The sequence below is a fragment of the Budorcas taxicolor genome, chromosome 6, assembly GCF_023091745.1.
Source record: "Budorcas taxicolor isolate Tak-1 chromosome 6, Takin1.1, whole genome shotgun sequence".
Lineage (NCBI taxonomy): Eukaryota > Metazoa > Chordata > Mammalia > Artiodactyla > Bovidae > Budorcas > Budorcas taxicolor.
This window is the reverse complement of record NC_068915.1, coordinates 57413595-57426070: the sequence shown is the minus strand read 5'-3', so window position 1 is coordinate 57426070 and position 12476 is coordinate 57413595. Positions and strand designations below refer to the sequence as shown.

At 42.5% G+C, this 12476-nt stretch overlaps 1 protein-coding gene across 1 annotated transcript in view; it reads left to right on the top strand.

The window, feature by feature from the left end:
- Nucleotides 1–12476, top strand: part of RELL1 (RELT like 1) — a 79476-nt gene that overhangs the window by 62173 nt on the left and 4827 nt on the right. The gene's annotated exons all lie outside the window — the stretch shown is intronic.

Below are 12476 nucleotides of genomic sequence, written 5' to 3'. Positions count from 1 at the left end.
GAAAGTGAATGCTTCTTAGTTTGGCTGTTTTAACTTTGGAAGATATTACTTAAAAAAAAAAAGCCTCTGCTAATTTGATATTGGCTTAGCTTTTATCTTCCTGTTTGCTTTTTGTTCTGGCTTGAGTCCTGCCCATCCCTTTCATGTTCTTTATGAGATATAAAAGGAAGGGAGTGACCAGCTCCAGAGTCTTCAGTGGAACCATCAGAGCCTGAGTGTTAAGGCAGGAGAGGTTCCACTTACAAAGGGAGGGGGAGGCAGGGTCCTGGAAGGTACAGGGAAATAGCAAGGTCAAGTCCCCATTTACCACTCACTAGCGCTGGGACCTGGGCAAGGTGCTTGGGCTTTTTGTGCCTCACTTTCCTCACTGGGAAGTAAAAATAATATTGCCTACCTGGAGGGATGGCAGTAAGATATGAGGGAAATAATGCAGGAGGCCCAGGGCTTGGCAGATAGGAAATGCTCAGTCAGTGCTACTAATATAAGTGAATCCACCTGTGGTCAGTTTGGCTTCGTGGGGGGAGAAGTGGCTTTTGAGTGGAGCTTCTCTGATAACCTGCCCAGGCTCAGAGGCGTTGGGGATGATCCAAAAGTCATCTGGAGGAATTGTGCTCCTGAATTCCATAAGACATAGGGGTTCTCAGCTTTCCAGCTCTAACTCTTGCTGTCTTGCCCTTGGGAAGATCTGGCCCCTCCCCGTGAGTTGAGAAGCCCAACAGGGGCTTTCTTAAAAGCAGAGTTCCTTTTTAGTCAGTTACTCTTGCCTTGGGAAGGGAACCAGTATTTAGGAAAACGAAGTGGATGATGAAGATAATAATAAAAGCAACTGATGTCAATTCAGAGTTGTAGTCTTCTGGATGTTGTACTGAGATATATCTCACATGTCACTATTATAAACATTTCCTAATGGGGTGAATACTTTTATCCCTGCTTTATAGATGAGGAAATCAGTGCATGGAAAGGATAAGTCATATACATGGTGTGGGTCACATAGCTGGAAGGAGGAGCTGATGTGAACCGAGGTCTGTGACTCTAAGACCAGCCACACTCTTCTGCCATCCTGGGGTGCTCATGAAGGGGCAGCTGAAGACCCGCGAATGCAGAACATTTCCCCCAATGATCTAGAACCTGGTGGTCTAATATGGTAGTCACTGGTCATCTATGGCTACTTAAATTTAAATTAATTTAGATAAAAAATTTAGCTCTACAGTTGCACTAGTCACATTTTAAGTGTTCAGTAGCCATAGATGGCTAGGGTGTGCCATATTGGACAATGTAGATACGGAACATTTCCGTTGTTGCAGAAAGTGTTACTGACGGAGTAGGTGGTCCTCAGATGTTAGAACTGGAGTTCTGAGTGATTTTGGTCAATTAGAGAAGCATTCTGACTGAAAGCGTGAGGGCTTGCCTTTTGGGAAGAGAAGTATGTGGCTATTCAAGTCTAAGGTGAGGAAGGCCAGCCAAGTCAGCTGCAGAGAAAGCATGAGCTGTGGTGACAGTTCTGCAGATGAGTCATCACACTGGCAGTGTGTTGAGGGATGGAGCAGACCGTGGGTAAGAAGACACTGTTCGCCCTCGGGCGGGAAGTGCAAGGTGATCCTTGGTCTGGCCCAGCAGGATTACAGCCTTGCTAATGTGCCGTGGCTGGTTTTGGCCACTACTGCCCAGAGAGAGGCACTCAGGATCTGGGAAGGTTAAAAGAATTAGGCTTGCTCAACTAGTGTTCTTGGTCCAAATTCTGTCTGTATCTGGATTTGATCCAGTCATCCGAAATTCTGACCACATCTCACTGGTTTAAAATTCGATACTCTCTGCAAAGCATCCAGTCATCTCCCAGGATTTTGTGAAAGAGCATTGGATTTGATTAGGAGACCTGGGCTTTCATCCTAGCTTTGCTGCTTGGAAATCGTCCTTAACTGTTTTTACCCTTGGTTTTCTTGAATGTGAAATACGATATTGAATTCATCAATTGAATGCAGGTGCCAGGAGAGCGTCTGGCATGTCGTTGGCTCTCGGTGGTGGTGTGCCGGCCAAAGGATCAACAAGCACATGAGTGACCTTAGAAAGGGGTGTGTTTTCTGAGCCTTCAACTTTTTAATTAATTTTGGAATAAAAAAATAATATTTATTTTGGAAAATTTCAAAGAGACTCAAAAGTAGAGAGAATAGTGTCATGAATACCCATGGGGCTAATTTATTTATAATACGTGCTGTGTGTTGAGTATCCACTGTGTACCTGGCATGCTTTGGAAGGAGTAGTAGGGAGGTGCCAGGTTAAGCACAGAGAGTTGGAGCAACTTGTTTCAGGTTAGCAGTAAGAATGTGGTAGAGTTGAGAGTCCAACCCAGGCAGTCTGGCTCCTGGAGTCCCAGACGTCACCACTCCGCCAGGTCTGGGAAAATCAGGTCCTGGGATTAGAGTCTGCTGGGGGGACTTGCTAAGTAAGGATGTCTGGTGAGCCCGAGAGAATGGACTCTAAGAAAGGAGGGAAGGGAATATTCATTGACACTTAAAAATACTTATGTATTCATGAAAATTTTTCTTGCTTGGTTTCTTATTATTTATCATCCTCCAAGAGATGGCTATTTATTTATTTATTTTTTTGGGGGGGAAACTTTTAGTATTTTATTCATTTTCATAGTTTTACAGTATTAGTAAAAAAAAAAAATGGCCATTATAAATAAGTATAAAATGGAAGTTGATGAAAAAATAACCCCAAGTCTTCCTTGACTCCCACCCTCCCACCAAAAAACTAGCTAGTATATGGCAAATATCCTTTTCACACATTATCTTTAGGCATATATTCACTTTGTAGTAGTGGATGGTTTAGTTGCTAAGTTGTGTCTGACTCTTGTGACCCCACGGACTGTAGCCTGCCAGGCTCCTCTGTACATGGTGTTTTCCAGGCAAGATTACTGGAGTGGGTTGCCATTTCCTTCTCCAGAGATGGCTATTTAATAGGACTTGATTTTTCAACTAGAGAAATCTGGAAGTTTTTCCTTCTGGACCCAGATAGCAGAGTTCTGAGCTTGTTCTGAGCTGAATCAAAAGATCTGTAGTGGAATGTAGCTAATACAGTAAGACAGGAGTGTTATGTATCTTTAGAGTTGTATTTTTTTTTGAAAAATACTTTTGTTTAAATTTGGATTTTTTGGCCATGCTATTTTACTGAAATGCCTTGTTTTAAACTGGAGTGGGTTGCCATTTCCTTCTTCAGGGGATCTTCTCAACCCAGGGATCAAACCCAGGTCTCCCATATTGCAGGCAGATTCTTTACTGTCTGAGCCACACGGGGCTACTGTTTTAATGTAAGACTGCTCCAAATATTTGAATGCAAATGCACATCTACCCAGGGATTAGGATTCCTTCTTAAAAAAAAAAAAAAATCCAGTGGCTGATAGCACAGACTGGATTTAGGATTTCTCTCCCTCTCCTTCTCTTTTTATTTTTTCTTTTAAAGTAATTTTTATTGGCATTTTCCGTCTATTTTTAAAAAATAAAATCTGCTGTTTGGCATTTTTCCCCCTCTGTTTCCTTGGCCTGAGTTCTGTTTTGTAGCTGGATCTGATTTGCCCTCTGCCTGATTTATTTTGGCAATGCAGTTAAAATGGTTTCTTTTTTCCACAGAAAATGTGTTTTTATTTCTTCTTAGAAGAATAAGCTTTTGTTCTTCAAAGTTAAATAAATCAAATTGCTTTCAGCCTCCAAATGCCACTGCTTTGTCTTCATTATCATTGGTCTTTTGCTTTTTAAAAGTGATGCTGTCCTAAGCAATCTCCAGCACATGTTTCTGAAGTATCTGCCCCCACCTCCCTTTTTTTTTCCAATTTATGGTAGTACCTTATTGGAGACATTGATTTGGTAAGCTTACAGAGCAATGTTTTTTATGAAAACAAAAATTGTATAAGATATCTTTTTGTTTCAAGTTTTTTTTTGTTATTGGAGCTATTCTATTAATTCTTATTTCAGTCCTTTAACTTAGTGATTAAAGGCTGAGTTTTAAGAATTTCCTGGAGGTCCAGTGGTTAGGACATCACAGTCTCATTGCTGAGGCCCCATGTTCGATCCCTGGCTGGTGACCTAAGGGGATCCCACAAGCCAAGTGGTGCTCCCAAGAGAAAAAAAAATAGAAAGGACAGCTGAGTTTTAAACTGCTTAGGTTTTCCTGAGGTGAGGGCGGGGCGGGGGGCGGAGTTGTTTAAGAATTCCTTTTTTTTTAAGCTTTAAATGTTTTTATTTTTATTTTTAAATTCTTTTCTTTTTGGCTGCGCTGTGCACAGGCGCTGTTGCAGCACATGGGCTTTCTCTAGTTGCAGTGAGCCCAGCTTTTCATTGCAGGGGCCTCTCTTGTTGCAGAGTACTGGCTCTAGGGTTCGAGGGCCTCAGTAGTGGCAGTGCGTGGGCGGAGCTGTCCCGCGACATGTAGGATCCTAGTGCCCAGACCAGGAATCAAGCCTGCGTCCCCTGCATTGGCAGATGGATTCTTGTGAAGTCCCTAAACTGCTTAGTTTTAATTTTAACTGTGTCACTAACTACCGATTGTTTTCAGCAAGTTACTTAACCCCTCCAATCCTCAGTTCTTCATCTTTAAAGTGGTGTGGGGTGGGGTGTTTGGACATGAATGACTTACTGTGTATGTACAATTCTTAAATCAGGCCTTGGCACAGAGTTAGTATTAACTAACTCACTATTCACTATTATCAGTAATTTCCACCCCACTCTCAGGGGTCTTGGTTATTCATTAGCTCATTCCTCAAGCATCACTTTTGGATACTGTAACTCGCTTTTTACTTCTTAAGAACATTAGGGCTTTGGACTCTGATGACATTTCAGAAATAGATACTTGGTAAGTCCCTTGGGAATTTGGGCTGTTTTCTTGTTTGTGTTAAGAGGGGCTTAGAAATAGCCATGCCCCTTTAACTGGAGGTGGAATCAGGATTAGTAACAAGGCAATTGAAAAGTGTTGTAACTTAAATTTTTTTTTATTAGACAAATCAGAGAAGGGGTTATATGAAGAGGTAGTGTGGACTGAATTATCTGATCTTAGCTGTGCTGCTGCGTGGCTGGGGCTCTGCTCAGGGATAAAAGTCTCCTTTTTGCCAAGACTGTCTCAGGGATGATGCTCCCTTCCTTTTCAGGACCACGGCCAGGCACAAGGTCAGTTCTCCTGACCTTCAGGGCTTTCGTTTCCTACACTAACAGTGAGGGAAGGCATGCTTGTTTCCGTTTTGCTTTTGAACTCTTGTGACAGGCGGTGCAGTGAAAGTCGCTGAGTCGTATCCGACTTTTTGTGACCCCACGACTTTTTGTGACCCCATGAACTGTAGCCCACCAGGCTCCTCTGTCCATGGGATTCTCCAGGTGAGAATACTGGAGTGGGTTGCCCTGCCCTCCTCCATGGGATCTTCCTGACCCAGGAGTTGAACCCACATCTCTTATGTCTCCTGCACTGGCAGGCAGATTCTTTACCACTAGTGCTGCCTGGGAAGCCTGAGAAAGTTTAGGTACCATGAGTTAATTTTTTTCTCTATAGCTTATATTTTTTTTCAGGGCAAAATACATATATATTTTTTTAAAGTGAAAGGATCTCATATTTGATGGAAGCCCCTTCAGTTGGTTCCTTGGCATTTATAGATAGAAACTACACTCAAATAGCCATGGATAGGACCACCTGACTGATTTAGAAATGGCATAATACATTTCTAAAGAGTAAAAGCAGTACTTTCTTTAATGCTTGTGTTGTCCTTATATGAAAGACCAATCCCACTGAGTCCATGTTAAATATGAAAGTGGAGGGAGGTTAACATCTGTCCTTGACTGTTCACTACCTGTGCAAAACAGAGGCCTGTAGAACCAGGCAGATGAGAAGAGCTAAGTGGGGGATAGACATTTGAATGCAACCTGATGAGTTATGGGTGGTCATCTCTGCACTTTGTAGTTGAAGAGCCAGGCTCAGTGGGATGAACTTTTCCTAGATCCCTGAGCTAGGTAGGGAGAGGGCTTAGGTGGGAAGAAATCCACATATTGGAGCCAATATGCTCCGATGTGGCTTTGAAATTCAAGGAAGCTTTGCTTCAACAGAGAAAACAACCCTCATTCAGTGTAGCCCTGTAATTCACAGCGGTGATCATTTCAACGTTATCAATTTTCCCTAGGCTCCATCTCCTATGGGGACCACCTGATGTCTTTCAGCTGTTAGAGCTGTGTCTGGATCAGTCCAGATTTGTGAGCTATTCTGTTTTCTAACAAGTAGACTGAGATCATAGACTTTGCCATCTCAGAGGAGCTGTGATGGCTAATTCAGGTCAGTTCCAGTACAGTTTTGTCTTTTAAAAGTATTTATTGAGCTCCTGCTATGTGCCAGGCTTTAGGATCGCAACAGTGTGGAAAAGGGACAGAGGTGGGCCATGCTGTCACGGAACTTCTGCTAGTTTTTGTAGTAATTGTTTCTCGGCCCCGTCCCCTCGTTTAAGAATAAAGAATGTCCTCAGACATTAGGGACATTGTTCAAGGTTATCAGGGATGGTTCATTCCAGAGCCTGAGCTTGGACTTCCTGATAGTTCAACCTCTTCACTGCTTCTGAGGGCCTGGATATTACAAGTGTTTGAAATGGAATCGCTTTTAAAAATGGAAAAATGAGACATATACGCAATATAATATTCAAATAGCATTAAAAAGTTGTGGAGTGAAAAATGTCTTTGAAAAACCAAGACTTTATCCTGTCTACACCCTTTCACCCCTACCACACACACACATCATTTCCCAGTCTTTTTCCCAAGAGGGAACCACGGTGGTTGTGTCCTCAATATCCTTTCAGGATTATGCTATGCATGTACCTGCTTATACAGCACATATATGTGTCAGGACTTCACTGGTGGTCTAGTGGTTAAGAATCCACCTGCCAGTGCAGGGGATGTGGGTTCAATCCCTGGTTGGGGAACTAAGATCTCACATGCCCCACCAGGCAACTGGAGAGAAGCCCCCACACCACAACGAAGACCTGATAAATATGTAAAGAATTTTTTAAAAAACGTACATATGTGTCTGCAGCCCCCTCCTTTGCCCTTCTACAAATAAGAGCTTAGATACGTGTCTGCACCTTCCTTTTTACTGACGTTGATTACTGATAACTTCCCTGAACTGTTTTTATGCTCCCACATTGATTTAGCCATGAGGAGTGGACATGCTGGACTCATTTAAAATGTTGTGTGCCCTGTTGGTTCTGTGTTGTTGGGAATAGCCCCCAAAACATTTATGGACATAATCTGAGAATCTGGGGTGGACCTAAAACATACTTATAACTATAGTGTTCTAAATTATTCTCCACACCTTTGATCTGTGTACAGAGAGACTGAAACACTTGTCAGTGTTCCCAGAATTTAGATAACTTGGGGGCCCAGAGATTTTGTTTTGTTTTGCCACCAAGATTAACTGTCTCCTCTCCTCAATTATCTCCCTCGCCAGGGTCTGCTCCAGGGTGCCTCCCTAGTGCTGGCTGGAAAGGGACCCGCTGACCGCTCAGCGAGCTTATCTGTCCTCCCAGGTGGCCCTGCCACCCTCTGACAAGGCTTGGGAAAGAGGGCTGCGATGTCTGCCCTTTCACCACAGAAGCTGCAGCATTGGAGGCTCGCAGGGATTTTGGAGGATGAAAGAAAGGGCAGACCTAAGGCATCCTAGGAAATGCCTTTGGAGACATTTTGACCTAAAATGGGAAAGAAGAGAAAATTAATAATCATATTCAGGATTTTTATGTTTCTTAATCTGTAACTCAAGACTTGGAACTACTAACTTTAACTCGCTAAATAAACAGTAGTCCCTGTTTTCTAGTAGTCATCTATTTTCTACAAGGATGTATGGTGTAGTAGCTCCACAGTGTGGGTTCTGGAACCAGACTCCTTGTGGCAAGTCCTGGCCTGGCATCTTACAGCTGTGTATTCCTGGACAAGTTCCTTAGCCTCTGATGCCTTGGCTTTTCCATCTGCAAAATGGGCTTAATAATAATACTACCACCTGCCTCATAGGGATGTTGTTCCTTGGCACTTCGCAACTGCTAAATAGGCAAATGCTTCATGTTATTATTGCAATATTGTGTCAGATGGAGCCTATTTAAACACTTAGCAAATAAAAGTGTAAAAATTTAATTTTGGGGGGGCATGTGACATGTAGTTTCTTAGTTCCTGACCAGGGATCGAACCTGTGCCCCTGGCAGTGGAAGCACATAGTTTTAACCACTGGATCACCAGGGAAGTCCCCCAAATGAATAGTTTTTGATGTTTCTTAATTTTCCTGAGGCTCAGAGAGGCAGGTTAGATGTAACCTATAAGATGTTGTGGTTTTGTTTATTTGACACTCAGGTAGAGACTTACTGGGGTTTCCCTGATGGCTCAGCGGTAAAGAATCTGCCTGGAATGCAGGAGACGCTAGGAGATGCTGGTTCAATCCCTGGGTCGGCAAGATCCCCTGGAGGAGGGTATGGGAACACACTCCAGGCAACCCATTCTTGCCTGGAGAATCCCATGGACAGGGGAGCCTGGCGGGCCACAGTCCATAGGGTCACAAAGAGTCTCACACAACTGAAGTGACTTAGCATGAGCACGAGAGACCTCCTAAAGGCAAGGCAGTAGAGAGGCAGCGTTTAGCTCATTTTGTTTTCCTTAGTAGAAAGAGGTGGGACTGTTCGGAGTCACAAGTGGTTCTGCCTGGAGCTTAGTGTAGATATTGAGTCAGAGGTGTATTGAGACTAGTAGGGAACTGCTGTATTTCATTTAAATCCTTCCCAAGTGAACCCTTGTTTTTCCAAATACAGAATAACTTTCCATTTTACTTGGAATAAAGTGCTCTGATTCTCACCATCCATTGGATTGGTAAATCACAAGCTCACCTGTTGTCACTTGGGAAGCCCAATGTTGCTAAATATATGAACACCTTTAAATTGCTGTGAAGCTGGGACTTACCTGGTGGTCCAGTGGTTAAGCTGTCACCTTCCAGTGCAAGGCATGTGGGCTTGATTCGTGGTCGGGGAGCTAAGATCCCAAATACCTTGGGGCCAAAAAACCAAAACAGAAAACAGAAGCAATGTTGTAACAAAATCAATAAAGACTTTCAAAATGGACCACATCAAAAAGTCTTTAAAAAGTTCTGTGAAGCTATAACTCAGATTAACCCTCAGACTTCTCCATAATACCCACAACTAATGTGAGAAAATTCAAAGCTATAGGGAGTGGACAGCTTCCCCATTGGTGGTGTTCAGGAAAGAGCAGACTAGGGCAGGCTCCGGAAGACCCCACGGTGCCATGAATGTCTCCGTGTGATTGGTGTGGCAGTGACTGTGGGGCTTCCAGGTGTGACCTCCTGGGCTGGAACCACTGCTTTCCTATTATTAGTTGTGTGGCCTTGGGCGAGCTATTGAACCTGCTAGCCTCAGTGTCCACTTATGAAAAACGAGAGTCGGCCTTGACTCATGGAGTCACTGGAAAGGGTGAGTTACTGAATCTGGAGTGCTTAGCACGGCAGTGCCTGGTACATAGCACTGTGTAAATGTCAGCCACTGTTGCTGGTAGTCAGACAGTGCTCCTGCCTTCATCCCCTGTCCTTGGAGGTCTTAGTGTTCACTGTCAATGAGTGTTTTTAGGCCTGTAATTTCTTAAAACATGGCTCTCATTGTTAAAGCGGTCAGATCCTTTCTTCTGGAGAATCCCTTTTAGGAAGGGACATATGTGTTCTAATCAAAGCTCTACTATGGCTTGTGTGGAACCTTAATAATGGAATGATTGTTTTTATTATTAGAATTGTGTAGAAAGCAGTAAACTTTACAGAAAAAGATGACCACTTTTTTCTAGATTTTTTTTTTTTTCCTCTAACGTTCTTAATTTCTCTCCGTCAGTCTTGTTCTATGATGGAAATAGTCACACTTGGGACTTCTGAATTGTCTTTTCAGTATATGGAAGTTTTGTTTCATTTCTCCCAGCTTGAGTAATCACTTGTGTAAGATAATCATCTCCAAATTTCCCCCATCTTACCCCCCCAAAAGATAGGTCAGTCTTATTAATTATGTAAGGTCCCATAGGGGTGGACCTGAGAATAACCGGTGGATGGAGTGTTTTTCCCCCTGTGGTCCCTGCTTCTGGCCTTCGTTAGCGCTCACGCCAGCCCATCCCTGGCATTCACACTGCTGTGTGCCCTTAGAGAAGGCACCTTTTAACATTAATGTGCTGTAGTATAGAAATACTATTTTAAAATATGTTTGTTCATAAATACAGTTGTATTCACAGCTGTAGAATGAAATGAGAAGGAATTTAACGCACCATGACACAGTACCAGGAAAAAGGCTGCAGTTGGGAATTTATAAGTTGTTCAGAACCTGGTGTCTTCTTTCCTCTGGATTATTGCTCAGATAAGACAGGCATTTACCTGGGAATTGATAGCTGCCATGCTGGTCAAGTTTTCCCTATTGTTAAGTGTGTCTTTGTGAAGAGGGAGAGCCCAGAACTGTAATCAGTGCTGGGTAGCGTTCAGTAGCCCCTGAAAGGTTAACTTTCCTTTTTTCTGCCTTGTTTCAGGTGTTAGTAATCAAGACTTTAAGCAGCAGTTTGTACTTTTCACATCCTCTTTCAAAGACATTGTATGCAGTGCAGTTTTAAACAGCCACAGAGAGCCACCTTGATGAGATGCTGGTGATGGTCATGATAGCTAACTTTAAGGAGGCTACTGACTGCTCGGCCTTGTGTTAAGCATTGTACATATATCCTCTTATGTAAAACCCCCAACAGCTCTATGAGGGATGCTGCAGAGAGGCCAAGGTTCAACAGCTAGTCACAGGGGTCTGGATTTGGGGACAGGCCACTGGCCCCAGACTTTTCCTTTTTAGCCAGCCTTGGTCTTACATGCCCTCTCCTTAAAGTTGGTCAAACCTGTGCAAAGAACTCTAAAAGGGAAGTTCTACTAGGTTGGAATGATGAAAATGTTTACTTTGATGGCACATTTCATTCTAAGCCTGACATCCCTTGCTTTTGACCTTCTTGCTTCTGCAATGCAAGAAAGTCCAGGGCTGAGGGAGCAGCTGATAAAAGAGGAGACATAAAAATAGTTGAGTACCTATTTTCTAGTTAATGGCCTAGTTTGAAGTTTTCCTGAGAAAATTCTCTTTTTTGTTTACTTTTTTCTTCTTTTAGGACAGTTTTTCTACTTTTGCACCTCTGGCTTTTCTACCTTTTTTCCTTGTTAGTATCTTCCATATAATTATTAATCAACTCTCAAATGACAGTATTCCTGGAGTTGACTTTGTTCAGTCTTATGGCACAAATCCATAGTTCACTTGTGCTGGGTTGTAACAATGCAGTGTGGAGAATTACTTATTCATTTATAATTAAGAACTTGGTTCATGCTGTTTTAGAGAACACTGTTTTATTTCCTTTTCAGTTAAAGGGATAAGGGTCTTTTCCCAACCCATTTAGTTTGGGAAATCTCTCTGTCTTTCACACACACACACACACGCACACACTGAATATTATAAATGACACAGTGACAGAAAAGGATAATGTGGACAGTGTTGGACTACATATCCTGAAGGATGAATTATGAAATCAGTACAACAACAACAAAAATAAGTACAAAAACAAAGTAATACTTCAATAAAGACATACTATTGACTCTTTTTATTTCTTCATATTTCTGTAAGTTGGTTTCATCTCTGTTTCTGTTTAGCATTTATAGGCAAACACAATCTGGAGAGACAAGAGAATGTTTTGTTTCTTAACCCGATGTAGGTTGGCCTGCATGGTGTGTGTGTTTCAGTATACACAGGCGTACATAGAATTTTAGTATGCCTGTGTATCCTGGATCTTCAAGACAGGAAAGTGAAACGGTACATAACTCTGTCACTTAGGTGAGACCACTGTAAACCAACCAAACAAAACACCCTTTGGAAAAAAAAAGTAGAAAATTATTTTTCAGGTTTACAAGGGGTGTCATTTGTAATTTAAACATAGACACTGATGTGGGCCAGTTGTTAGAAGAACCTAAAAATATTGTATGTAGCTTTCTGAAGGAGAAGGAAGACCTAGGATTGAGCATTTTATCATTGTGTTCTTACTCACCCAGCAAAGTCCCAGTCAGGCTGCCCCATTTGCTCAGTGGAGATGTGAAGTTAAGTCAGTTTGCTGTGGCTTGGGAAAGACCCTGTGCCTGACACATGTAAGGATGCTTGTGATGACCACATTCACCCTGTAGCTTGTTACTTGATAGAATATAAATGAAAAGTTAAAGAACAGGTTCCTGGAATAAGTAATACAGGATATCCAGGGAGGATACCCACCGGTCACCCCAGAACCTTGTGTCCAGCAGACCAATGCCCTCAGACTAGGGTGGTTCTCAAGTTCTGTTCTTTCTTGGTTTGTAAAATAAAGAGGTCCTGTGGTACTTAAATTTCCTTAGACCGAATTCTAGAAGAACCTGTAATGAGGGAAGGAATGCAATAG